The sequence below is a fragment of the Micromesistius poutassou genome, assembly GCF_964030765.1.
Source record: "Micromesistius poutassou genome assembly, contig: SCAFFOLD_1249, whole genome shotgun sequence".
In the NCBI taxonomy this organism is placed as follows: domain Eukaryota; kingdom Metazoa; phylum Chordata; class Actinopteri; order Gadiformes; family Gadidae; genus Micromesistius; species Micromesistius poutassou.
In genome coordinates this window covers 10,001-15,719 of record NW_028178643.1, presented here as the reverse complement: position 1 = coordinate 15,719, position 5,719 = coordinate 10,001, and the positions used below count along the sequence as shown (strand labels likewise).

At 51.9% G+C, this 5,719-nt stretch overlaps 1 pseudogene across 1 annotated transcript; it reads left to right on the top strand.

Annotated features, from left to right (window-relative positions):
• Positions 1-40: 40 nt before the first annotated feature.
• LOC311373515 lies at positions 41-1,118 on the top strand (annotated as a pseudogene). Its single transcript has one exon. The product of its transcript is annotated as an uncharacterized misc_RNA (transcript).
• The last annotated feature ends 4,601 nt before the right edge of the window (positions 1,119-5,719 follow it).

Sequence of the window (5,719 nt, the reverse complement as noted above, 5' to 3'; positions counted from 1 at the left end):
GGGGGGGGGGGGCGGGGGCGGGGGTCGGGGGTCGGGGGGGGGAGGAGGAGGAGAGGAGCGGGTCCGGAGGGGCGCCGGCCGGGGCGCCGTGTCCGAGTCGGAGCGGGACAGGGCCCGGGCGGAGGAGAGCTACTCGGATGACGACGACGACGGGTCGTCGGGGCGAGTTCGGCCGCTTCGAGCGGTACTGGGACGAGGGCGCGGCCGCCGGCAGCGCGGGCGTGGGCGGGCATCGGCGGCGGCGGCTGGTTCTTCGGGACGTACCCCTCCCGGGAGAAGGGGGGCAGCGTCAACAGCCGCGACGACTCCCTGCTGGGCACCCGGGGGGCCGAGGGGTGGGTCGGGGGGGACTTTTGGAGCTCGGGGCCCGGCGTGGGCTGGGGATCAGGGGGGAGGAAGTGGAGGGCTGGGCTCCCAGTGGCCCCAGCCGCCCACGCCCTCCCCCCCCCGAGACGCTACTGGTCCATGGACAAGATCCCCATGAAGGGAGACAAGAAGAGCGGCGGGGGCAAGGGCAAAGGGCCGGTCCCGGGACAGAGGGGGGGAGCAGGAGGCAGGGGGCTCCACCCTGTGCTCCTGTAGCCTGTACCCCCACCCCCACCCTTACCCGCACCCCCACAGCCGCTCCCACGCCTCCCACTCCAGGAGGGGACCCACGGCCCTGTCCCACAGCCAGGAGGAGCTGCTCCCCCACTGCCACAGTTTCAGCGGGGGATCCGCCCCAAGCCCCTGCCTCCCAAGCCGGAGGGCGGCCAGGCCAAGTCATGCAGCCAGTCCAACCTCAGCCTCAGCGCACAGCCCTCGGACCACGCCGCGCAGACCCGTCGCCCTCGCCGCCGCTCAGCAGCAGCAGCCCGCCGCGTCGCCCTCCTCCCTGCCCGTGCCCGTCCTCCCCCCCGCCCTCCTCCTCTTCCATCGCCGGCTCCTCCTCCTCCGCGGGGGGCATGGCGGGCCCGGGGCAAGCTCAGGCGGCGGCGAGCGCCAAGCTCCAGTACCAGAGACTGCGTTCGGTGCCCCAGCCCCGGCGCTTCTACTTCCCCTCACCTGCCACTCAAAGCTAAGAGCCTGTGCTCCCGCGAGGCTCCGCCCACTTCTCCAGCCTCGAGAGCGAGGTATGACAGGGGGAGACGAGAGAGGGAGACGCGCCAGCAGTCACCACCACCACAACCGCCAACACCCCCCGCCCCACCGCCGCCCCCGCCTCCGTCGCCCCCGCCCCCGCCCCCCCCGATGACGGCCGCCCCAAGGGTGCCATGGCAACAGCAGCCACGGGTGACACAGACGTGGCTGCCTTGGCGACCAGAGATGATCAATGGGCTGCCAGCGCTGGCGGGACTAATGAGGCGGCCAGTTGCGCGCGCAGCGGCCGCGACGGAGGCGGCGGCGGCGGCGGCGGTGGCGGCGGCGGCGTGGCTCTGTGCCAGAGGGGCGCCGGGTCGGTCCAGCGCTCCCTAGTGCGCGTCCTGGTGAAGGCGACCATACGGCGCCACACACGGTGACCTACGTCCGCCTGGGGGGGGCGGGGACCGCGGCGGTGGGGGGGGCGTCGGCGTCGGCGTCGTCGCCATCGCCGCCGCGGCGGGCGGGCGCGCCGGAGCTCGTCCTCCGCTCCGAGCTGAGCTTTGTGATGTCATCAGCGGTCCTCCTCTCCTCCCCGAGTCACAGCTGAGGGTCCCGGTGTCCTCCGACCTGTGAGTAATGATGTCATGTTTACACTGACGCGCGCACACACACCCACCCACGCACACACACGCACGCACACACACACACACACACACAAGTACACAATACAGTGTGTGTACATATTTATACATATGCATATACGTATATACATATATATATATATATATACGCTGTGTATGTATATATGTGTAGATACATATGTGTATGTATGTAGATATATACACACACAGCCACGCACACACGCAGAGCCAGGCCGGCTCTTATCGTCTCCCTCCCTCTGGCTCCTCTCAGAACACTCCCTGTTGGTTTCCGGAGATGCCACTGATTGGCTCATAGACTCTGGTTCCATGGCGTCATCGACTGAGAGCTGGGTCCCGATATATGTCTTTTTGAACGGAAACCGGTGGACCGCAGCTCCACGGTGTTGGGGGAGACTGCCTCCTCTCTCTCTCTCTCTCTCTCTCTCTCTCTCTCTCTCTCTCTCTCTCTCTCTCTCTCTCTCTCTCTCTCTCTCTCTCTCTCTCTCTCGCGCTCTCTCTCTCTCTCCTGCCATTTTTTTGTAAAATCGGTTGATATAAAAGCAATGCAGTCACCCACCCCATGCACACACACACTGTCTGCCGCTGTTCATCTCTCTTGCTGGGGGAGGGGTTGGCGGGGGGGGGGGGCGGGGGGGGGGGAGGGGGGGGGGGCTGCTGTACGGACAGTGCTACTCACACGCTTCCCCCCCCTCCCAGTCTCCCCTTCCCTGTTGACCTCGTGATATCATCAGACCCATCTAGCTCTACCCCAGAACCCACCTATATGAGATGTCACGTTTTTGATTAAAGCCCTTTTAACTCTGACTCCGCCCTGCTGAATGGTACCGTCCTCCCGAGGAGGGGGGTCCTGCCCGCTGACCCGCTGGCGCCCCCCCCCCCCCCCCCCCCCCCCCCGGTCCAGAACTCGGTCAGAACACTCGCTCGGTGGACCGGCTCCATGACATCAAAAAGTATTTGAACAACAAACTGAACTTCAGAAGAAAAGACGACAATAAGAACAACGCGAGAAAAGACATGTAGCAAACATTTTATTTTTCCTGTCTGTATTTCTTTTGTTTCTTACTCTTTTCTCTCCAAACCCCTTGTTTTCTATTCTCTCTATCTATATAGTGCTCTCACTGTGTTCGTTGTTTAAAGGAAGGGCAGGCTGGTTGTGGCTGGTGTTGGCATTGGGATTAGTCCAAAATAACATGCCAAAAGAAATACTCATCGCAATTCAATTTTCAATGACGTGCGCTCATTATATTATGCCAACATTGGAGCATGACATGAATCTCTTCTTGTTCAAGTGCAGAAAAAAAGTATCATCGTTGCAATATCTACAATTGGCACTAGATGGCTGCCTAATATTCAAATACGTTTGAGAAAAATATTGTACGAGATGTGTCTAGTCAAATAACCTTGGCTGTGCATCAGTGAGCGTGTTGCAGCTGAGGATGAGGCTACAGACTATGCTGGAGTTGACAGTTTGGATTATTGCAAAGGGATTATGCAGAGTTGAAACCAAGAATGCTAGCTTGTATTGGCTAGTTGATGCTGTGGCACTGGTCCGGCTAGGCAGGCAATACATACAAATTAAAGAGTAGGGGGAGGTTTTCTGAAGCACAATGGGTCATTGCATCTCTCAGACATGCATGCCATACTGTTATGCAAAATGTACGGGCTCAAACATCATTGTGGACACCCAAACTACCCGTTAACTTAGTGCTGCTTGGAGGGACACTGAAATACTTCTTAGTCAGGGTTCAAATAATGCTAAATATCACAGTCAGCTAGGTTGGGAACAATATTTGAACTTTGGCTGTTAGTTTTTTCGGCAAATAAGACTAAATAAACTGTGAATTTTAGGGTTCCAATTTCATTACTATTTTTAGGGTCTGACTCATGGTTATTCCTGTTATCAAGAACATCAGATGACTGTTTATCCTTCAGCAATATATCTCCAATGTGACAGGGAACCTTCTAGCATCTGAAAGATTGTAAGCGCATAGTGTTTCTCCTTTTCTGTGACACGGCGTCAGTGTGTCAGATGCTCCACAGCGATTATTCACTATTCTTTAGTCCTCCACACCTCCGCTCTGGGCTGACTCATGTCATTATTACACACGGCCAATCATTGTCACCATCAACACTGGGAGCTGTGGGTAGAGCCATCTATTGCCTGAACTGTACTCCAATGTTGATGTAGGTGTCCCACTCCCTGGGGATGACTCACTATCCCGGTAGGGTGGGCCTACTGCTGTCCATAGAACATCACAGTGTCTCTCAAACTAAGGCCAGCCACAACTCAGCCCTCCTTCTGTCCTAGTTGAATGTAGCTTTGAGATGATGTAGCAAAAGTAGACTTACTTTTTAGAATTTGTAGCTTATTTTGGATGCTGATGTCGATGGGGTAGGGGCGGGGTGGAGGCGATGGGGAGGGGGGGGCATTGTGAGGGACTGTCGTTGTGAATGTGCATGTCGTCACAGATCCAAGGCTTGGACGACCTTCTGAATTTCCCATGAAATACTTTTTACTGAGAGCAGACTGTAGTTTTTCTTCAAACGGAAATCCTTCTTCCCTCAATCTATTTTTGGGGGACATTTTTAAAAACGATAGCTTTGTTTTGCGGAGAAATGCTTTTGCTGTTTTCTTTTGTCATTTCCTAGAAAGCCCCCCAGATCATGCATGTTTAGCCAAATTAAATAACGTAGGGTGCTACTGGCCAGAAGGTTGTGTGATCCAACTGTAGTCGAGGCTTAGAAACAAGGGCAGCCATTTTTCATTGGTGAAAAAAAAAGAATACAACTTTTTCTCTGAAGCCCAACAGTGGAAATCCTGGAAATATAGGTTGAATGTTTCCTGTCCAGTAGAACAGAGTCATCTTCAGCCGATCAGCAGGGCTATAACCTGGTGTGTCATTGGACATCATTGAGTTCTTTGGAGGCGCTAATACTTAAGTCTGTGACTGCATGAACAGAAATGATTATTTGAAAAAAAATACCTGTAGTTATTTTTTATTTGCTAAGAAAAAAATAATATATTAATATATACTATGTTTTTTGAGAATGTACCATGTTAAACTGTGATTTAACTGAGATATTTTATTGACCATTGTATTCAATTTTCATTTGAATTCTATAATTTATCTATAAAGAAATATATATGTACAAATAAATATATACATATATATGTACAGGTATATATAGATATATATGAGTTAAGTTTGGTATACTTGGAGGAAGTGTTAGATTAATAGTTTTAAATGTTTTAGCTTTGTAGCAATTCTAGACACTGAAATGATTTTTGAATTTGGATTCCTCCTATATGACTGTGAAGACATTAGTGCCTGTGACAAAAAAAGAGAAAATCTTAACTCTATCCATTTATTTGTATCTACTATAGCTATCAGTCTGTCATTCCCACCATACCATTCGACAGCTCAGTTTATCATTATTTTCATTTAATTTATTTATTAAAATGTATCCATTTTAAATTTTCCGTTCCATTTACTTTTCTTTTATTATTTATTTTCTCTCTCAGCCTATGTTCCCCTTACCTAATCAAGTAAAATCGAAGTAGTATGTCTTCAAGTTAACCATAAACACATTTGATTATATATTATCTTTCAGTCACAACCTTAATTCTAAATCTCAATTCAGATATCTGAAATGTTGTTTTTTTCTCCCCCTGGTTATTTTCTTTGAAAAAAAATTATATTACTCTGTCTGTCTCTCACTTAGCAAAAAACAGAGACCAGTAGATACTGTGTTCTTGCTCCTTTTGACTGATTGTTGATGACGATGATCAAAGAATCGATTGATGAAGTATTTCATGAACAATGTGACTATTACTGAGGTGACTGAAGTGTGTATCTGACGACCATGCCACTGTAGCGCGTCCGGGCTGTACTATACCACCAGCCGGCAAACGGGGGCCCCAGTTGCTATGGCGTTGCCATGGTGCTCTCATGGTGTTGCCATGGTGTCTCCTCTGCACCACCACCACCTGGTGC